The 23,514-nt window shown below is 38.9% G+C and overlaps 1 protein-coding gene and 2 pseudogenes across 4 annotated transcripts in view; 2 read left to right on the top strand and 1 right to left on the bottom strand.

Moving 5' to 3' along the window:
• The window catches only part of LOC136399334 (zinc finger protein 91-like), a 944,498-nt gene that overhangs the window by 657,272 nt on the left and 263,712 nt on the right, over positions 1 to 23,514 (bottom strand). The gene's annotated exons all lie outside the window — the stretch shown is intronic.
• The window catches only part of LOC136399322 (zinc finger protein 91-like), a 388,962-nt pseudogene that overhangs the window by 304,670 nt on the left and 60,778 nt on the right, over positions 1 to 23,514 (top strand).
• Positions 15,647 to 15,888, top strand: LOC136399376 (short transmembrane mitochondrial protein 1-like; annotated as a pseudogene).

The raw sequence follows: 23,514 nt of genomic DNA, 5'->3' as shown, positions 1-23,514 counted from the left end.
ACTTTATTCACTGTGCCACCTCCTTGTCAGGCCTGCTGTCCTTGCTCTTAAACATTTGAGCCTCCACTCAAGCCAAATGAGCTCATGCTCAGGCCAGAGACCTCAGAGATTGAGACCTGGAACCTCAGTATCCCAGGCTGACACTGTATCCACTGCACCACCACTGGTCATGCTGTTTCTGTTTTTTTTTTTTATTTATGTATATTTTTTATTTTATTTTAATTTATTTAATTATTTAATTTATTTTAATAGATTCTAGTGTCCCCCCTGAATGCATCCACCCTCCCTTGTGTTCCCCACAACATTCCCATTACCCACCTTCCTGCCACACTCTCCCCCTTTCCCTCCATGATTTGCTTTTCTCCTCTCTATAATGTTGTCTTCTGTGTGTATAATTTCACCAATCTCTTTCCCTTTTCTGATCCCTTCCTACCATCCCCTCTCCCTCTGTTTGTTTTCCCTCTGGACCATTGATCCCACCTCTGTCTCTATTCCATTCCTCAGTTCATATTGTTCATTGGATTTTCAAATGAGTGAGGTCATATGATACTCTTCTTTCTCTGCCTGGCTTATTTCACTTAACATAATAGTTTCCAGGTCCATCCATGTTGTCATAAAAGGTAATATTTCCTTCTTTTTTATGGCCCTATAGAATTCATTATGTATATGTACCACAGCTTTTTAATCCACTCCTCTACTGACGGACACTTGGGCTGTTTCCAGATCTTGGCTATTGTAAACAATGCTGCCATAAACATGGGGGTGCATTTCTCTTTTTGAATCATTGATGTGGTGTTCTGGGGATATATTCCTAAGAGTGGGATGGCTGGGTCAAAAGGCAGTTCCATTTTTAATTTTTTTTTAAAGATTTTATTTATCCATTTTAGAGAGAGGAGACAGACAGAGAGAGAAGGGAGGGAGGAGCAGAAAACATCAACTCCCATATGTGCTTTCACCAGGGAAGCCCGGGGTTTTGAACCAGTGACCTCAGTGTTCCAGGTCGATGCTTTTACCCACTGCACCACAGCAGATCAGGCTCCATTTTTAATTTTTTGAGGAATCTCCATACTGAATCTCCACAGTAGTTGCACCAGTGTGCATTCCCTCCAGCAATGCAGGAGGGTTCCCTTTTCTCCACATCCTGGTTAGCACTTATTATGTGTTGTTTTGTTAATAAGTGCCATTCTGACTGGTGTGAGTTGATAACTTGTTATGGTTTTTCTTTTTTTTTTTTCTTTTTTTTTTTTTTTCTTTGAACTTGTTATGGTTTTAATTTGCATTTCTCTAATGACTAGTAATGTTGAGCAGTTTTTCATGTGCCTATTGGCCATCTGTATGTCCTCTTTGGTGAAGTATCTATTCATTTTTTTTTTACCCATTTTTTGATCGGATTGTTTATCTTCCTGGTGTTGAGTTTTACAAGTTCTTTATAAATTTTGTTTATTAACCCCTTATCAGATGTGTTGTTGAATATGTTCTTCCATTGTGTAGTTTGTCTTTTATTTTGTTCATATTGTCTTTAGTTGTACAAAAGCTTTTTAGTTTGATATAGTTCAATTTGCTTATCCTGTTCTTTTTTTCCCTTTCCTGTGGACTGTTTTTTATTTGTTTGTTTGTTTGTTTTGTGGCAGAGACAGAGTCAGAGAGAGGGATAGAAAGGAACAGACAGAAACAAAGAGAGACGAGAAGCATCAATCATCAGTTTTTTGTTGCGAAACTTTAGTTGTTCATTAATTGCCCTCTCACACATGGGCCTTCAGCAGACCAAGTAACCCCTTGCTTGAGCTAGTGACCTTGGGTCCAAGCTGTTGAGCTTTGCTCAAACCAGATGAGCCCGTGCTCAAGCTGGTGACCTTGGGGTCTCGAACCTGGGTCCTCTGCATCCCAGTCTGACACTGTATCCACTGCAACACCGCCTGATCAGGCAGTCTTTTTTTGAATTTTTAACCTGCCTTTGGCATACTTAAAATGTAATTTTGTCAATACTTGCTGATATATTTATTTAACTTGTGTCATAACTGTCACATTTTATATTTTTTATCTTTGCCATCTGAAGACAACCAGACCTTGTTACAAAAGCCAGGAATTGAAGATTTCTTCTCTAAACCAATACTGGTAAGATATGGAAGGTGTGGTTTTGATAATGTAAACTTAAAGCCTCAGGAATTTAGGAAGAGTGGTGAAAAGAAAGGATATTCATATGGACAGAACTCAACTGCCACAATTTTTTTTTGTTATTTATATACAGTGGTACCTTGACACACGAGTTCAATTTGTTTTATGACTGAGATTGTGACTCAGTATCCTTGTGTGTCAAATTGAATTTCCCCATTTAAATGAATGGGAATGCAATTAATTCATTCTGGTCTCCAAAAACATGAGTTTTTTGTTTTATGTATATGCTGTTAAATAAAATGTACTTTATAAATAACAAATGCATATATATGTGTGCTTGGAATAAACATTTAAAAATTAGTAATTATAATGGTTCTACCATGGCTAAAACCCTCCATTGGTTTCACTCTCATCCCAGTATGCAAAGGTCACAGGCTCAATCCCTGGTCAGGGCACATACAAAAATAGATCAATGTTACTGACTGTTAAGCAGCAAATGAATGAACAACAGGGTGGAGCAACAAATAAATGCTTCCTTTCTTGCTCCTCTCTCTCTCTGTGCCTCTCTCTGTCTCTCTGAATACACACACACACACACACACACACACACACACACACAATGAGAGAATCAAAAGTAAACTGGTTTATGAAGTGTATTTACCTTCAAGTTCAGGCAACGTTGCTTGCAGAGGGGGAAGGAGACTGGTGGAGGAGGTTTTCATTTCGTGAGCTATTGCTTAACATAACTTACTCTCTACACACTTAACACTACATTTAGTTGCTAAATTTAAAACTTACTCATTGTGTATGATATGTAATTTTATTGATAAACTTAATTTCCATTTCTTTACTTTGCTTGATCATCATCATGTACTTCACTGACTTTTGGATTTTTTGCCACAATTTTCTCGCTTTCCCTTAGAGACCATTTTAATAAAAACCTTTCCATGAAAGTTTGTTTCTTCCTCCCTTTCAGAACACTTGGGAGGCCATCTAGTGGTGCGTAATTCAAATATCCACTCATTACTAAAAGCACAAAATGCCATGAGTGACTGCTTGTCTCTCAAATTGCATCTGATGTAAATTTCTCGTGTGTCAAGGTACCACTTTATTCAGAGAGAGAGAGAGAGAGAGAGAATAACAGTTACATTGATCTATTTTTGTATGTGCCCTGACCAGGGATTGAGCCTGTGACCTTTGCATACGAGGATGAGAGTGAAACCAATGGAGGGTATTAGCCATGGTAGGGCCATTATAATTACTAATTTTTAAGTGTTCATTCCACTTTGGCCTGTTCACCACTCAGTTGGTTTGAGTGTCATCCTGAAACAACACTGTGGATTTCATTTCTGGTAAAGGCACACAGGATAAGCAGCAAATGAATGAACAACAGGGTGGAGCAACAAATAAATATTTCCTTTCTTGCTCCTCTCTCTCTCTGTGCCTCTCTCTGTCTCTCTGAAAATAAAGAAATTTTATCCCGCCTGGGTAGGTTGATTGGTTGTAGCATTGTCCTGGAGCACAGACTGCTGGTTTGATTTTCTGGTCAAGGTTCATATTAGAGTAAATTATTGTACCTCAAAGAGTAAATCGATGCCTTTCTAATAAAAGAAATAAAAACTTTTTGCATTGATTTTATCAAAAGAAAGGAGTAAAAGGTAGAGAGAGACAGATATATCTATCTGCTCCTATATGTGCCCTGGCTGGGAATCGAGACAGCAACTTCTGTCTTCTGTGCTTCAGGATGATGCTCCAACCAAGTGAGCTATCAGACCAGGGCAGAAGTATTAATTGTGATTAAGTCTTTGTTTTCTAAATAGGTAAAAAATATTACACATTTGTGAGACTCCCTCTTTAAGTCTGCTACATTGCCTATCAGTTAGTTTCTAAAAATGTAAATTGGCTCTGGCCCATTTCTGGAATGGGTGAGTGGCCAAGAATGTGGATATCCTGGCTTCAATACTGAGTCAGGGCCTACAGGAAAAGCAACCATCTGCTTCTTTACCCTTTTTCCTCTTGCTTTTCTCTCTTCCACTCCCACAGCCATGGCTGGATTGGTTGAGTGAGCTAGCCTCGGGCACTGAGAATGGCTCTGTGGTCTCTTCTGCAGGCACTAAAAAAATGGCTCCATTGCTAATGTCCCCAAAAGGGCAGACATGCCCACCAAGATCATAAACTATTCTTTTACTATTACATATTTTTGAAAAGGAAACCCGGAAAAGTTAAGAAATTATGTAATCTTTGGAATAAATAATCATTGAATGTTTTTCAAATGTTTTTTCATTTCAATATTTATAGTATTCATTAACTTTGGAGCAAATTTTGTAGAGCCAACATGGTTTAATAGGTATCACAGAGTAGTTATATGGTAATAAGTATACATGTTAAATGAAAATATAGCTTTCAGTAAAACTATATCTATCTTTGATGATTACCAGAGTACATATAATGGAGACAGAAGTTATCAATGCTATGAACATAAAAAAAACATTAAACAAGAATCAATTCATGATCAAAATGAAAAAAATTCCATTTCGCATGAACTGCTATGAACACAGAGAAGTGTTTAACCAGATATCACATTTTAATATTCAACAGGTGATTCATATTGTGGAGATAGCAAATGAATAATGGAAATGTGTGCAATCTTTTCAACAATCTTCTGAATACACTGAAGAGAATATTCATACTAAGGAGGAACCTTACACTAACAATTTATGTACCAAAGCTTTCAGTGAAATATTGAAAGTAAATATACTTAAAGTCCATAGCAGAGAAAAACTGTATAAATATAAAAATTTGGTAAGAAATTTAATTGGTATTCATGTCTTAATTTACATGAGAGAAATATTAACAACAAAGAGAGACCTTACAAATGCTGACAGTGTGGCAAAGCTTTTCCTCACCCCTCAACTCTTATTAAACATCAAAGAAGTCACACAGGAGAGAAAACATACAAATGCAGACAATGTGGCAAAGCCTACCTTTCATTATACTATACATGAAAGAACTCACATAGGGGAGAAACCATACAAATGCAAATAATGCAGTAAAGCTTTTACTCACCTCTCACATCTTACTAGACTTCAAAGAACTCACACAGGAGAGAAACCATATAAATGTACAGAATGTGGCAAAGCCTTTACTGGTTCCTCATTTCTTACTGGATATCAAAGAATGAACACAATAGAGAAACCATATAAATGTAGAGAATCTGGCAAAACCTTTAACAATCGCTCCAATTTTTCTATACATCAAAAAACTCACACAGGAGAGAAACCATACATATGTAGAGAATGGTGTAAAGCCTTTAATGATTCCTCCAATCTTTCTGTACATCAAGGAACTCACAGAAAAGAAACCATACCAATGCAGATAATGTGACAAAGCCTTTAGCTCTTCCTCAATTCTTACTAAACATCAAAGAACTCACATAGGAGAGAAACCATACAAAGGCAGACAATGTGACAAAGCCTTTAATTTCTCCTCTGAATTAACTATACATCAAAGAACTCACACAGGAGAGAAACCATACAAATGTGGACAATGTGGCAAATCCTTCAGCTGTTCCTCAAATCTTACTCAACATCAAAGAATTCACACAGACAAGAGAGAAACCATACACATGCACACAATGTGGCAAAGCTTTTACTCAACTGGCAGGTCTTACTGTGCATCAAAGAACTCACATAGGAAAGAAACCATACAAATGCAGACAATGTGGCAAAGCTTTTACACCTCAACACTTACTAGACATGAAAGAACTCACAGGAGAGAAAACATACAAATGTAGAAAATGTGGGAAAACCTTAAGTTCAATAAGTTCTACTAAACAGGATTCATACTGGAAAGAAGCCTTACAAATGAATTGATTGACTGAAATGACTGCTTTCACCTTTCTAAACAAGAGAATACTAACAGAGAGGCACCTTGCAAATGTAAAGTATGTGGCAAAGCCTTTTATCTGCGCTGAAATCTTGCTGAACATTGCAGAATTCATGATGAAGAGGAACACTAAAAATGTCTGTAATTTGGCAAAACATTTAACCTTTGTTAAAACCTCTTTGAGAATCAGAGAATTAAGCCTTAAATTGCAATTTATGTCCCAAAGTCTTTGTTCTGATTTATATCTTACTCAACATCTGCTAAGACTGGATCGAAGAGAAACAGACATAAAGAACATGGGAAAGCTTTACACGGTATGCAAGCCTTACTGCACCCCTGTGAACGATAGAATTTCTCCCACCTCAGAGCTGTCACCGTGTTTCACCCTTAGCTATGTTCTTTGTGTAACTTACCAAATCCTTGCTTTTTATTTTGGTTTATTTTTAATAAGTTAAAGTTAACTTGAGAACACTGAGGAGTCTGGAGATGGATCCTACTAAAGGCTTGTGCTGTGGGTCCTGCTTCTCTCTTCAGGCATTCTGCCGAGGCCTCCACGGGTAGACTCAGGCAGGCTGTGCTGTTCCTCCTTGAATCATTCATGTGTCTGTTTTATCTGCCTTGTGGTCTGTTCTGTAACTGCTGCTCACCCTCTTGTATCACAGTGCTCTGCTTCACAAATTCTAGTAATTGAAAAGAATCCACTCTAGTATAATTAGGATGTTCTTTTATCCTGTTGAGCTTATGTGTGTTATTTCATATATTTTTTTATTTGAGACAACATAAACAAATTTTCATGGTTTGATACTTAAAAATGGATTGTGTCTATTAGTAACCTAATTAGGAGTAAAAGGACTGAGAAATAAAGAAATGTGTGTGCATGTCCTCATAAGGATATGTAAATAGTGCATCAACATAGGTAATTCAACAAAGCTGATAAAGTTACTTGCCATGTAGAAAACCCACAAATTTCTAGTGTATATTATTTTCTGTACACTTAACTTTTTCCACAAACTCTTGACTCTTGATTATAGAACTCACTGCAGTTATCTTTTACTTTAATAATAAAGCCATTATAGTTATTTCTTTTTTTTATGGTCACTGAATGTTACTTATATGACCTTCTTAGAGATTTTAAGAATGGCTTTTAGGGGATGTAGTGGCATAGAGAAATCAAATGGAAAATGCTGGTAATTTTACAGAAATCACACAAAGTTTCATCTTGTTTAGTGTATTTCATTTTTTTATTGGAGAATAACAGTGTTATATCAAGGTTTTAAAATTATTCTTGGCCCTGGCTTGTTGCCTCAGTGGTAGAATTTTGGCTTAGCATGTGGGTGTTCTAGGTTTGATTACGAGTTGGAACAGAAAGGAGAAGTGCCCATCTGCTTCTACACCCCTCTGCCTCTTGTTTTTCTCTTTCTCACTCCCTTCTTCCACAACCATGACTCAATTAGAGCGAGTTGGCCCCATGTGCTGAAGCTGACTCCATGTCCTCTGCTTCAAGTGGTAAAAAATGGCTGTGGTTGCAAGGGAGCAAGGGCCCCCATCGGGCAGAGCACCACTCCCTAGTGGGCTTGTCAGGTGGATCCCAATCAGGGCACCTGCTGGAGTCTGTCTCTGCCTCCACTCCTCTCACTAAATTAAAAGCTTCTGACTTTTTATTAGTGATGTCATCTAAGTCAGTTCCTTGTCTCTGTCAGTGTGTTTATCTGAATACTAGGTGATGTCCTGTCACTGTGTTCTTCTGACATTACATGAAGTGAGCACACAGGACAGTGCTGTCACTCTTAAATGCTCCATAATAAAGAAACCTGAATCCCAGTAGCAGTAAGGCTGTTGGACCAGGTGGGAGATGACAAACACCCAAGAGGCCGAGTTGATGTGACCGCTGTGTGTGGAGAGAGGACACCTGTGCCCAGGCTGCACAACTGGCTTAACTTGGGAAAATGAAATTTGTTTTATCTCTTCCTGCATAGCTCAATTGGTTAGAGCAGGGGTAGTCAACCTTTTTATACCTACCGCCCACTTTTGTATCTGTTAGTAGTAAAATTTTCTAACCGCCCACTGGTTCAACAGTAACGGTGATTTATAAAGTAGAGGAGTAACTTTATAAAATTTATAAAGCAGAGTTACAGCAAGTAAAGCATATAATAATAATTACTCACCAAGTACTTTATGTCAGATTTGGCAGAATAAATCTTCATTAAAAAACTTACTATAGTTAAATCTATCTTTTTATTTATACTTTGGTTGCTGTGCTACCGCCCACAAAGCTGGAATGCCCACTAGCGGGCAGTAGGGACCAGGTTGACTACCATTGGGTCAATATCATCCCCAAGCACAGAGTGTGCAGGTTCAATGTCTGGTCAGAACACATGCAATTAAAGATTAATGTACCTGTCTCCCTCTCTAAAATGTGTTAAAAAAAACTTATGTGTTGTCTACAACAATTAAAGTGCTATCCAAAAACAGTATTTATTAGAACATTGTGATATTGTACCATGTCCTTTGTCCTGGGCACAAAATGTATTGGAAATTGTAAAATCTATATCAGAACTCATGATCTTTTTTTTAAATAAGCATGTCTTGCTTTCTGGAGCAAGTGTAGAAGCACTGGAATGTAAAAAAAATAGACACTATCCTCCCCAGGTATAGGTGGGATGAGGAGGCAGATGACACCGGTGAGAGATCTAAAGGTTATAGAGGAGGACAGACCTAAGAGCAGTGGTTCTCAAAGTTTTTGAAGTTAGGCGCATTTAAAATCCTACAAATAATTGTAGGCGCAGTATATACAAATTTCTGAGAAATATGTTATAATAATTAAGTCAAACATTAAAGAAAAAAAAGTCGAAGCACACTTCTATGGTAATTAAAATAAATACAACAAAATGAAGTTCATTCTGACATTAAAAACATTTTTATGTGGCCCTGGCCAGTTGGCTCAGTGTAGAGCATCGGCCTGGCGTGCGGGGGACCCGGGTTCGATTCCCGGCCAGGGCACATAGGAGAGGCACCCATTTGCTTCTCCACCCCCCCTTCCTCTCTGTCTCTCTCTTCCCTTCCTGCAGCCAAGGCTCCATTGGAGCAAAGATGGCCCGGGCGCTGGGGATGGCTCCTTGGCCTCTGCCCCAGGCGCTAGAGTGGCTCTGGTCGCAGCAGAGCGACGCCCCGGAGGGGCAGAGCATCGCCCCCTGGTGGGCAGAGTGTCGCCCCTGGTGAGCGTGCCGGGTGGATCCCGGTTGGGCACGTGCGGGAGTCTGTCTGACTGTCTCTCCCCGTTTCCAGCTTCAGAAAAATACAAAAACAAAACAAAACAAAAAAAAAAACATTTTTATGTTACATTTTTGAGTTATGCTTTTTAGAATAAGTAAAGAACGGGTTTAAAAAATTAAAAAATGACAAAAAGTTATCTTTTTATATCTATAAATACATTCTTAGTAAGATTTAGTAAATTCGGCAGATCTCGGCGTGAATGTTTTTTTTCATTCTTGTGTTTATGAGAAACATAAGCCTGATGTGTCCTAGCAATTTCATCAATTTTTGGTCATATATGTGAAAGGCAAACTCTCATTTCCTTGCCAATACATTGCGGAATTCCTCTCTTTTTACTCTTAATTTGTTGAGGGTAGAAAATCCTAATTCATATAAAAAGGATGTTGAAAATTGTAAAATTTTCAAAGCTTTTTTAGATATTGTCACATATTCTTTTATAAAAATCCAAAAGGCTTCAAAAGACAATTCCTTCTGTTTAATCATTAGTCCAAAACTCCCACCATACATATCATCTTAACTTTGTGCCAAACAAAGGCTGGAAGAAACTTGCCGCCTCTTTCGGGGGAACATGGGGGGTAGTGTAAACAATCCAGCACCACAGTTTAACAACCTTTTGCAACCTATTCAGGCAAGTGAGCTGGGGGTTTGGGCAGACTGTCAGTTTACAGCTAATTCCCCGCACCTCTGTCCTCCAAAAATCTAAACTCCAAAAACTCTGTTGCTTTTCTGGTCCCCAACAGGCACATATTTCTCTGGAATACCATAAGGCGCACCTGGAAATCTAGGGTGCACTAGTGTGCCCTGGCACACTTTGAGAACCACTGCCTTAGAGTGTGGTTTGGGAAGATACTACAGTGGAAAAAACTTTGATAATCCTGGGTTTATTCCTGTTGTCAGAGGGACAGCTGATCTCCAACATGTCCCATGATCCTCCATTTTTTTCTCTTTCCTGATTTTGCTCCAGTAACATCCATCATCACAGCAGTATGTGCCAAAGTCCTCCCCTTGGACTTTGAGGGTCAGCATTATCTGGCTGCCCTTCCATTGCTGTGGGGACTTGGGAAACCTGTGCACGTAGCTGAGGTACGTGTGCTAAGCTAAGCTGTTTCTTTTTCTTATAAGAGTTTAGGAAGGAAGTGGTACAGATCCTGTAATAGGGCGCAGAAATTTCAATGTACCTGGGAACATAAGTCATGTTTATTTTTTGTTTTTTGATGTAAGAGAGACAGGGAGAGAAACAGATAGGGACAGACATACAGGAAGGAGAGAAGCATCAATTCTTTATTGCGGTCCTTAGTTGTTCGTTGATTGCTTTGTCATCTGTGCATTGACTACAGCACTTACAGTATACTGAGTGACTTGATGCTCAAGCCAGCAACCACAATGTCATGTCTATAATTTTATTCTCAAACCAGCTATCCTGCGCTCAAGCTGGTAACACCACATTCAAGCCATAACCTTGGAGTTTAGAACTGGGTCCTCTGCAATGCAGGGTGATGCTCTCTCTGATGCTCCACCACCTGATCAGAGAGATGTCATGTTTCAGGTTTATGATTTTTAATCCTGTGGAGATTTCCCACAAGACCCTACAGAGTGCAGACTCAGTGATTTCATCTCCACACAAGGCACCTCCCCAAAGTGCAAAAATCTAATTCTCTGTTTTACTTCAAAACATTTTCTTGCTTAGTATAAACTATGACTAAAAATGTCCAATATGGTCCCTGGCCATTTGGCTGAGTGGTAGAGCATCAGCATGGTATGTTGATGTCCTCAGTTTAATTTGTCTGATAAACCTCATTGGCTATGATACTGCCACTGCACAAAGCTTAACCTGAAATGTTTAAAGAATAGTTTTCTCTCCATATTTTGTAGCTTTCTAATGGTTTCTTTATTTAGAAATAAAGGGTTTTTCTTTTTTTAAATAAGGTGGATTATAGTTTACACATTTTTGTAGCATTAGCTGAAATATATTAAACAAGAAAATAATCCTCATGTCATTTAAATGTCTATTAAAGTTGTAGTTGACAGTTATTGTTGAATGATTTTAATGCATTTTCTAAGGAATGTTTCTGATGTATAATACGTGTCACGATGCAAAACGTTTGCTGTTTCAGGGTCTACCCATTTATAAAGGTTATAAGAAAGGATTTTGTTATGTGTTGAGCTTTTATGTAATCAGAATTCTGGGAATAAAATTTCTATTCTTCATTTGTGTTTTCTTTCAATATTTGGAACTAGTTTCAGCTGTACCATATAGTGGTTAGATCTTCATATACTTTAGAAATTCTGAATTATTTCCACGCCATATTTCTAATACCCAGCATAGTTAATACAATATTATTTGCACTATCTCCTGTGCTGAACATTACATCCCATGACTGTTCTGTAACTACCAAAGTGTTCAATTACTTTATCCGTTGGACCCAGTCTCCCCACTCCACTTCCCTCTTGCAACCATCAGTCTGTTCTCTATTTTTGAGTGTGTTTCTGGTTGCTTATTCAGGTATATTGTTTTTTAGATTACACATATAACTGACGTGAAATGGTACATCTCTCTCTCCCTGATTTATTGCACTTAGCACAATACCTTCTATGTGTGTCCATGCTTCTGAAAACGCTCAGGTTTTAATTCTTTTTTTGTAATCCATATATTTCTTCACATTTCTATTCACATTCATTTTTTTGTGTGTGACAGGAACAGAGAGAGCAATTCATATGGACAGACAGGAAGGGAGAAAGATGAGAAGCATCAATTTTTTGTTGTGGCATAATTGTTCATTGATTGCTTTCTCATATGTGCTTTGATTGGGGGGCTACAGCAGACTGAGTGGCACCTTGCTTAAGCCACTGACCTTGGGCTCCAGCTGGTGACCTTTGCTCAAACCAGATGAACCCGAGCTCAAGCTGGCAACCTCAGGATTTGGGACCTGAGTCCTCCTTGTCCCAGTCTGATGTTCTATCCAACTTGTCAACACCTGGTCAGGCTATATTCACATTCTAAACATTTTTTAAGGGGACTCTTTAACTTTTATATCTCTATTTATTTTGAGGCAGAGAGAGGGACAGAGACAACAGAAGTGAGAGATGAGAAGCAGGAACTCATAGTTGCAGAACCTTTGTTGTTGACTAATTGCGTTCTCAAATGTGCCTTCTTGAGGGGCTCTAGCTGAGATAGCAACCATGAGGTAATGTTTATGACCCTGGGCTCAAACTGGTGAGCTCACACTCAAACTGGCCACCATAGGGATTTGAACCTGGGTTCTCAGTGTCCCTGGCTGATGCTCTATCCACTGCTCCACTGCCTGGTCAGTCCTGGTGACCTTGCTCTTAAACTTTTTAGCTTGTACTCAAGCCAAACGAGGTCATGCTCAGGCCACAGACCTCAGGGTTTCAGACTTGAAACCTCACCATCCCAGGTTGACACTCCATTACATCCCGACTGGTCAGTTTGGTTTTTTTATCTTGGTTTTTTAAAATTCATTTTAGAGAAAGGGAGGAGCAGAAAGCTGCAACTCCCATATGTACCTTAACCAGGCAAGTGCAGGTTTTCAAAGTTGATACCTCAGTGTTCCAGGTTGACATATTATCGACTGTGCCACCACAGGTCAGGCACTACCTGATACCTGTCTTCAGTACTGCAGTCTGTGTTTGAAGAATTCCTCACTTTATTTCAGTAGTCATTACAGTGCATTCACCATGTACTGCCATTCTCTTGGCACTGTGTCGTGCAGAACAGAAACAGTTCTCTCAAGAAGCAGGAAAACAGTCAGTTCATTCATCAAACTGTACTGTCATCTATGTCTCTCTTGAGAACTGAAAATTGGAAGTTTTATTATATGGCCATTGTGTGCCAAGGTGTTTCAGTAGATACTGTCAGTAATGGAAGCAAGTTTTGATTCCTCTCTGTTGTGACATTTCCTCATTATGACCTTTCTTGGTCTTGCTTTGAGCTCTCATCCTGCCTCTGATGTACTCAAAATGTAACTTTCTCAATAATTGGTGTGTGTAGTTCACCTTGTGTCATAACTGTGAACATTATCTTTGTATCATTCAGCTGTGCCATCTGAACACAACCAGATCTTGTTTCAAAAGCTAAGAATGGAAGGAATATTCTCTAAAATAATACTGGCAAGGTATGGAAGGTGTCGCTTTAAAAATGTACACTTAATGAAAACCTTGGAATTTTAGTTAGAGTGGTAGGAAGAAAGAATGTTAATACAAATAAAACTAACCTTAGGCTATTTTTTTTTGTTATTTACTTAGTGACTAAGGGAAGATAGACAGTGACAGAATCATTCATTTTATTTTATATGTGCCCTAACCAGAAAATGTGATGGAAACCTTTGGAAGTTCAGCTGGCCCAGCTGCCCTACAGATAGAGCCATTGACAAAACTATATTCATACCTACTAATAGCCTATAAAGGTGAAATATTTGTTTGAAATATGCCTGTCAGGTAGAGAATGTAAAATTCTCTTGCATAGGATGGAATATCTGGGTGCATAAACCTGAGAATTACAATGATGTAATAATCCTGATATTTCCAGGGCATAGAAAGTTTGCCACTCCCACTTTTTAAAGTGATTACTTTTAGGTACAAATTTATTTTTATTTTTTTAGTGAGAGAAACAGAGATAGGGTGAGACAAAGAGAGGAAGAAATAGGGACAGACATAGGAAGAAAGAGAGATGAGAATCATCAATTCTTCGTTGTGACAATTTAGTTGTTCATTGATTACTTTCGTATACGTGCTTTTCCTGGAGGCTCTATCTGAGCCAGCGACCTTGGTTTTCAAACTAATGACCATTAATCTCAATCCAGTGACCATAACGTCATATCTTTAATCTCACACTCAAGCTGGTAACTTCAGGGTGACAAACCTGGGTCCTCTGTATCCAAGGCCAACACTTTATTTACTGCACCACTGCCTAGTCAGGTAAGGGATATTTAAAAATTTTACTACATTGAAGCATGTTTGTGATTTTTTTCTCTTTTAATGTAGAGGAGGGGCCTGACCTGTAGTGCCAGAGTGGATAAAGTCTAAACCTGAAATGCTGACATCAGGTAAAAACCCTGGGCTTGCCGTGTCAGGGCACATCCCAAAAGCAACTCATATGAATTGATTCTTTCTGCTCTCTCCTTTCTCTAATAAATAAAATCTTTAGAAAGTGAGAAACATAATCTATGGTGGCACAGTGCATATATCATTGATCTGGAACACTGAGATCATCAATAAAACTCCCTGGTCTTGCTTGGTCAAGGTCCATACAAGGAGCAATTATTATAAGTTGCTATTTTCTGCTTCTCTCTGCTCTCTCCTATCTCTAAAAATTAACCAATAAAAAAATTTTCTATCTCTATATATTTAAATTTAGACAATTAAATTTAACAGTGATATTGGTCAACCAGAGTACATAGATTTAGGGGAAACATTTCCACACCATTTGGACAGTCAAATATGCTGAAGACAGGCAAAGTCAAATCATCCTCCGTCACCCTATATTTGTTTCTCTTTATGTCCCTCCCCTTTCCCCATTCTCTGCCTTTTTCTCTCTCTACCCAATATATACCCCCAAAACTCAAAAACATTGGTACATAAAGATACTGTACCCCCATGTTCATTGAAGCACTGTTCTTGATGGTCAAGACATGGAAACAACCAAAATGCCCTTCAATAGAAGATTGAATAAAGATGTGGTACATATATACAATGGAATACTACTCAGACATAAGAAATGATGATATAGTATAATTTATGATAATATGGATATACCTTGATAACATTATAGTGAAATAACTAAATGAGAAATAGCTAAGAACTGTATGATTCCATATATAGGTGAGACACAAAATGGAAACTCATGGACATAGATAAAAAATTTTATTTTAACTAAAAAAAAGTGAGAAGAGCAGAGATACAGAGACAGACTGACCCATGAGCTCCAACCGTGATCCACCTAGCAACCCCTGTCTGGGGCTGATGCTTTGCCTATCTGTGGCTGCTCACAACCAAGCTATTTCCAGTGACTGAGGCTTGAAGGAGCCCTACTCAGAACCCAAGGCTGATGTGTTTAAATCAGTCAAACCATGGCTGCAGGAAAGGGAGAGAAGAAGCAGGAGGGGTAGACAAACAGATGGTCGCTTCTCCTGTGTGCCCTGACTGGGAATCGAACCTGGGACATCCACATGCTGAGTTGATGTTCTACCTCTCAAACAACCATCCTAGGCCTTTAAGTTTATGCTTTAAGTATTGAAAAAAACTGATTCTAAAGTTTATATGAAAAAGCAAAAGGATCAAAAGACAAAAAAATTCTGAAACTTAGTGCGAATGGAGGGCTTACATGTTCATCTTTCAAATCTTCCCTTGGTCCACCGCACCCTCTTTGTTGACATCATGCTCCAATTCCTGCTTGGATTTACTTTTGGCAACCTGGTTGGCATGTATCTGGCTCAGAATTATGACATACCCAACCTGGCTAAAAAAACTTGAAGACATTAAAAAGGACTTGGATGCCAAGAAGAAACCCCGTAGCTCGTGAGGCCACCTCCAGCACTGCCTCCAGGGATCCCGAGTCCGTTCTTCTTGTGAGCCTCCTTTCCATCTGAACCAAACGCTTCTGTCCTTAATCTCGTCTCAGCCCTTGGTAGATCCTGTGCTGCCTTTATGCACAAACAGGACCATGTGTTAAGAGCTGTCCTTTTCCAGCACCCTCACCTCCTCCCTTCCTCCTTCCAGCTACTTGGAGGTTGTCCTAAGACTGCAGTTATGGTGCTAGATTAGTAAACATGACCTGTAATTAGTAGTCTCTCTCTTATTTGCGATCTCTACTTTTTCAAAGAAAAATCAAGTTTTGTATAGCTGATCAGATACAAATAATGCTGACTTCCCCGCTTAGCAACTGGAATGGGTGTTTAAACATTTGGTACTAAATTATGTTGTTTCAGGGTCATTAAAATTAAAATCTAGAAGCCAGGTTCTGGTGAATTATCCATTGATTTTATACTGTTCTCAGAATAACTGACTTCTCTAACTCCATAGTTGCTCATTTAACCAGTAAGTCAATTTGCTGCTCATCAACTGAAAAACTGTATTCTGAGAACCCCATCAGGAACTGTGGAACTAAAAATTATGTCAAATCATGGCCTTTGTCCTCAGTAGACTGCACAGTCCAGTGTGCGTGTTTGTCCTTAGTGATGTGTTTGGTCTCACTCTTCTCCCTCAGAAAAGTCATCATGCTTCCTTTAAGGGATCATAGGTGCATTTGACATTACATGATGGATCAATGACAAGTTGTCTTGAAAGGAGATGTTACACCTTTTCACGTTCAAAAATTTATTTACATTATAACTTTATAGTGATTCCCACAAGACAATGTTTTGGTTTTTTCTTCTTGCCATCAGAAATTACCACTGTAAAATGTCAAATGTATAATGAGTCCATTTTTAAAAATTAAACAGAAATGTTTGAATTAAAAAAAATCTTACCTTAAGTGATCTGTAATAAAGGGATTTTGAGATTGGCTGAAGGATAGAGTAAATTAACGTAGTAAAATAGAGATCTAGAAATAGAACACACAAATAGATTCAACTGAGTGTTGAAAATGGTGTCCAGAAAAACCAAAAAAGAAACGATATTTTTCATAAAATGTTGTTGAAGACTAAATATGAAGTCTGTTTCAGAATTGCTCACTTTCATAAGATGCCAGTAAGCACTTTCCCAGAGTGGCTACATCAGTTTCCCTCCCATCAGTGGTGTCTGTGGGTCTTTAGAAGTCAACACCTATGTCAACATGTGGCATTTCAGCTTTTATATTTTAGTCATTGTATGTATTGCTACCATACTGTAGGTTAATGTCCATTGTCTGGTGAAATATAGAGCTAAAGATCATTTGAAAGACAAACATACACTATGTGTCAATGTTTGCAAGTTGCAAATTAGAGTATTTGCTTTTTCTCCTCTTTTGTTTTCTGTCATTCTACAGTTTTGTACATATTTCTTAAATCAGGGGTCCCCAAACTTTTTACACAGGGGGCCAGTTCACTGTCCCTCAGACCGTTGGAGGGCTGGACTATAAAAAAAAACTATAAAAAATCCCTATGCACATTGCACATATCTTATTTTAAAGTAAAAAAACAAAACGGTAACAAATACAATATTTAAAATAAAGAACAAGTAAATTTAAATCAACAAACTGACTAGTATTTCAATGGGAACTATGGGCCTGCTTTTGGCTAATGAGATGGTCAATGTGCTCCTCTCACTGACCACCAATGAAAGAGGTGCCCCTTCCGGAAGTGCAGCAGGGGCCGGATGAATGGCCTCGGGGGCCGCATGCTGCCCGTGGGCCGTAGTTTGGGGACCCCTGTCTTAAATGTTCTCAGTACCGACTCATGGTCTCATTTGGGATTAACAAATATCTTTGTCCAATGTATCCCACTGTGTGATTTTCTTTTTGCACTCTTCCTGGTGTTCATGAGAAACATTATATTATCATTATATTTTGCCTGTGTGATAAAGACAGAAAGAGGGACAGATAGACAAAAAAGGAGAGATGAGAATCATCAATTCTTTATTACAGCACCTTAGTTGTTTCTTCATTGCTTGCTCATATCTGCCTTGACCAGCGGGCTACAAAATAATGAGTGATCTCTTGCTCAAGCCAGTGATCTTGGGTTTCAAGCCAGCAACCATGGTGTCATGTCTATGATCCTACACTCAAGCCAGAAACTTCGTGCTCAAACTGGTGAGCCCGCATTAAAGCCAGTGACCACAGGGCCTCGAGCCAGGTCCTCCACATGCCAGTTTGATGTGCTATCCACTGCACACTGCTGCCACCTGGTCAGGCTGAGCATATGCTTTTAACATAATTCCATCTGGAGAATGTTTAGGGTTCTAGAAATAACTTTAGATTGTAAAAAACCACAACAGCAAGGTTTTGGTAAGTTAGGATGAGAACTTATCTAAGGTGATACATGGTAAAAGCCCTGAAGTGTGAGAAATTCTGTTGCTCACAGTGTTGTTGAGAAAGGTTCACATACTGTGTAAAGCTTCCCATATTCTTTCTTTTTTTTTAATAAATAAATTTTTATTTAAATGGGGTGACATCAATAAATCAGGGTACATATATTCAAAGAAAACATTTCCAGGTTATTTTGTCAATTAGTTCTGTTGCATACCCATCACCCAAAGAGAGATCGTCCTCCGTCACCCTCTATCCAGTTTTCTTTGTATCCCTCCCCCTCCCTCCTTCCCTACCCCCACCCCCTGTAACCACCACACTCCTGTCCATGTCTCTTAGTCTCACTTTTATGTCCCACCAAAGTATGGAATCCTGCAGTTCTTGTTTTTTTCTGATTCGCTTATTTCACTCCGCATAATGTTATCAAGATTCCACCAATCTGCTGTAAGTGATCCGATGTCATCATTTCTAGCTGACTAGTATACCATGGTGTATATGTGCCCCATCTTCTTTATCCAGCCTTCTATTTTTTTTTAACAGTGATTAAAAGCCTTTAAGCAAACTCTTAGAGTAGTGTCCTTAACATGTTCACCAAGTCCAAGTTGGCCCCATCACCATGCCAAGTCCCTGAAAAATGCAACCCAACCACAGTTCAGTCTGTTAGGATCTGTCACAGGGAGCAGGAGTCCAGGAAAAGTCCACATCCAGGAAAAGTCCACATGGCACCGGAATTGTCACCATTCTATACTTTGCAGCTCATGTCCAAGTCCCAGTGACCGCTGCTTCTAGCTGGTAATGATTCAGGTAGACTGGAGAAGCCATTTGCAGCATGCGTGGATATGGAGCTTCTGTTCTCCTCTGCCCGGAGAGATGAGACCAGGTAGCTTTTCCCTGGAGCTCTGCGACTGTGGCATGGTAAAGAGAACCTTGGGATACACTAAGCTGGGTGGCAAAAGTAGATTCATAATAAAAGTTGGCAAAAGCGGGAAGGAGAGCTCTAAATTAGGAGTAGGTCCCAGCCTGAAATATGAGTGGGGCATTGAGATAGGAGGGATAAAGGAAACACTATATATTAAGCAAAGCAGCAGAAAATAGGACTATCAACACCCACAACAGAGATCTTTGAGGGAAGAATAAAAAACCTGACTATTCAGGCAAAATATAGTTAAGTGGCCCTTGTGCAAATGAGATCAGTTTACCTGCTTCTTGGAAGAAATACCCTAGGCTCGTCCACAGTGTCGTAGATGGGGCTGACGGCCCTGGTCACCTTCAGCCTTCAGTGGCAAACCCCAGCTTTCTGGGCAAGGTTAGGTCATAGGTTGCTGGAGCAGGGCTGGAAGAGACTGAACCCTCCCTTAGAGGAGCGAGGGGGAAGCCTACCTTCCAGTGTCCCTGTTTCCTCACAGTAGAGGCATGTAAGCCTGGCAGGCTTTAGCTCAATGACCTTCCTTTCCACTATTGAAGCAGGACCCAGATGGCATCCTAGGAGACCCCTTTGGGGCATTGGAGCCTTTAAGGGTGTATCCTAAAAGCTGGTAGTTCCCCTGATCTCTATTGGGCTTTTTCTGCCCCTAGGTATCTTAAAAGCCATGCTCAGAAGATCTCGCTGAGGGGTTTGAGGATCCCCATCTGCCTATATAAATCTTTTCCATATATCTGGAGCTACTTGGAAAAAAACAAAACAGTGTTATTACTCTCCACCCCTACCCCTCTCCTTCCTCTCCGTCTCTCTCCTCCCCTCCCACGGCCAAGGCTCCACCGGAGCAAAGCCACCCCGGGCCCTAAGGATGGCCCCATGGCCTCCGCCCCAGTCGCCGAATGGCTCTGGTCGCAAAAGAGCAACCCCCCAGATGGGCAGAGCGTTCCCCCCCCCCCGGTAGACATGCCAGGTGGATCCCAGTCAGGCGCATGCGGCAGTCCGTCCGACTGCCTCCCCATTTCCATCTTCAGAAAAATACAAAAAATAAACAAATAAAAGGAAAAATACAGCAAAAAAAAAAAAAGGGGGGGGCATTCCTTTGTGTTAAAGCTCCAGGGAGTATGGAGTGAGCTTGAGTATGTCCTATGAAACATGGAGCTCTGTGTTGACATATAAGTCTTTGAAGAAGGAGGAACTGCTGAAATAGTTCATCAGCATTTGTCCCTAAGACAGCAGTCTTTATATTGGAAACACCATAAGTAAATATTTGCTGTCTGTCTATAGATTAAAGGGGAATATGGCAAATGCTGAAAAGCCATGATCTTTGTGCCCCTCCCCTCCCCCAAGCCCCTCCCTCTCTTCCCCCCACCCTGTAACCCCAACCCTGTTGTCAATGTCTTTGAGTCTCATCTTTATGTCCCACCTATGTATGGAATCATATAGTTCTTAGTTTTTTCTGATTTACTTCTTTTGCTCAGTATAATGTTGTCAAGGCCCATCCATGTTGTTGTAAAAGATCCTATGTCATCATTTCTTATGGCTGAGTAGTATTCCATAGTGTATATATATATATATATATATATATATATATATATATATATATATATATATATATATATATACCAAAGCTTTTTAATCCACTCATCCTCTGACGGACACTTGGGCTGTTTCCAGATCTTTGCTATTGTGAACAATGCTGCCATAAACATGGGGGTGCATTTCTTCTTTTCAAACAGTGCTATGGTGTTCTTGGGGTAAATTCCTAACAGCGGTATAGCTGGGTCAAAAGGCAGTTCGATTTTTAATTTCTTGAGGAATCTCCATAATGTTTTCCACAGTGGCTGCACCAGTCTGCATTCCCACCAGCAGTGCAGGAGGGTTCCCTTTTCTCCACATCCTCGCCAGCACTTATTCTGTGTTGTTTTATTGATAAACGCCATTCTGACTGGTGTGAGATGATATCTCATTGTGGTTTTAATTTGCATTTCTCTAATCATTAGTGATATTGAACATTTTTTCATATGCCTTTTGGCCATCTGTGTGTCCTCTTTGGAGAAGTGTCTATTCATTTCTTTTGCCCATTTTTGGATTGGATTGTTTGTCTTCCTGGTATTAAGTTTTACAAGTTCTTTATAAATTTTGGTTATTAACCCCTTATCAGACACAATGTCAAATATATTCTCCTATTGTGTAGTTTGTCTTTTTATTCTGTTCTTATTGTCTTTAGCTGTGCAGAAGCTTTTTAGTTTGATAAAGTCCCATTTGTTTATCCTTTTATTTCACTTGCCTGTGGAGACAAATCAGCAAATATATTGCGGCGAGAGATGTCAGAGAGCTTACTGCCTATGTTTTCTTCTAAGATGCTTATGGTTTCATGGCTTACATTTAAGTCTTTTATCCATTTTGAGTTTATTTTTGTGAGTGGTGTAAGTTGGTGGTCTAGTTTCATTTTTTTTCAGGTACCTGTCCAATTTTCCCAACACCATTTGTTGAAGAGGCTATCTTTACTCCATTGTATTTCCTTACCTCCCTTGTCAAATATCAGTTGTCCATAGAGCTGTGGGTTTATTTCTGGGTTCTCAGTTCTATTCCATTGATCTATATGCCTGTTCCTATGCCAGTACCATGCTGTTTTGAGTACAATGGCCTTATAATATAACTTGATATCCAGAAGTGTGATCCCTCCTGCTTTATTCTTCCTTTTCAAGATTGCTGAGGCTATTCGTGTTCTCTTTTGGTTCCATATAAATTTTTGGAATATGTGTTCTATATCTTTGAAGTAAGTCATTGGTATTTTAATCGGTATTGCATTGAATTTATAAATTGCTCTGGGTAATATAGACATTTTAATGATGTTTATTCTTCCTAACCATGAGCACGGTATATGCCTCCACTTATTCATATCTTCCTTGATTTCTTTTATCAATGTTTTATAATTTTCTGAGTACAAGTCTTTAATCTCCTTGGTTAGATTTATTCCTAGGTACTTTATTTTTTTGGTTGCAATGGTAAAGGGGATTGATTCCTTGATTTCTCTTTCTGACAGTTTATTATTAGTGTATAAAAATGCCTCTGATTTCTGAGTATTGATTTTATATCCTGCCATATTGCCGAATTCATTTATCAGGTCTAGTAGTTTTTTGACTGAGACTTTAGGGTTTTCTATGTACAATATCATATCATCTGCAAATAATGACAGTTTTATTTCTTCTTTTCCAATTTAGATGCCTTTTATTTCTTTTTCTTGTCTGCTTGCTGTGGCTAGGACTTCCAGGACTATGTTGAATAAGAGTGGTGAAAGGGGGCACCCCTGCCTTGTTCCTGATCTTAAGGGGATTGCTTTTAATTTTTGCCCATTGAGTATGATGTTGGCTGTAGGTTTCTCATAGATGGCCTTTATCATGTTGAGGTATGTTCCCTGTATTCCCACTTTGCTGAGAGTTTTGATCATGAATGGGTGCTGGATTTTATCAAATGCTTTTTCTGCATCTATTGAAATTATCATGTGGTTTTTCTCCTTTCTTTTGTTTATGTGATGAATCACATTGATTCATTTGCGAATATTGTACCAGCCTTGCCTCCCAAGAATAAATCCCACTTGATCATGGTGTATGATTTTTTTCATATATTGCTGGATCCGGTTTGCTAATATTTTGTTGAGGATTTTTGCATCTAAGTTCATCAGGGATATTGGCCTATAATTTTCTTTTTTGTGTTGTCTTTGCCTGGTTTTGGAATCAAAATTATGCTCACCTCATAAAAGGAGTTTGGAAGTCTTCCTTCCTCTTGAATTTTTTGAAATACCTTGAGAAGGATAGGAATTAGTTCTTCTTTGAATATTTGGTAGAATTCACTTGTGAAGCCATCAGGCCCAGGACTTTTCTTTTTTGGGAGTTTTTTGATAGCTATTTCAATCTCATTTTTTGTAATTGGTCTGTTTAGGTTTTCTGATTCTTCCAGATTGATTTTTGGAAGATTATATGTTTCAAGGAATTTGTCCATTTCATCTAGGTTGTCTAGTTTTTTGGCGTACAGTTCTTCATAGTATTTTCTTACAATATTTTGTATTTCTGTTGTGTCAGTTGTTATTTCTCCACTCTCGTTTCTAATTTCATTTATTTGAGTCCTCTCTCTTTTTTTCTTGGTGAGTCTGGTTAAAGGTTCATCGATTTTGTTTACCTTTTCAAAGAACCAGCTCCTGGTTTCATTGATCCTCTGTATTGTTTCTTTAGCTTCTATGTCATTTATTTCTGCTCTGATCTTTATTATTTTCTTCCTTCTACTAGTTCTGGGCTTTACTTGCTGTTCTTTTTCTAGTTCTTTTAGATGCAGGGTTAAGTTGTTTATTTGAGCTTTTTCTAGC

This window comes from Saccopteryx leptura, chromosome 3 (assembly GCF_036850995.1).
Source record: "Saccopteryx leptura isolate mSacLep1 chromosome 3, mSacLep1_pri_phased_curated, whole genome shotgun sequence".
Taxonomy (NCBI): Eukaryota; Metazoa; Chordata; class Mammalia; order Chiroptera; family Emballonuridae; genus Saccopteryx; species Saccopteryx leptura.
This window is presented reverse-complemented; position numbering and strand designations above follow the sequence as displayed.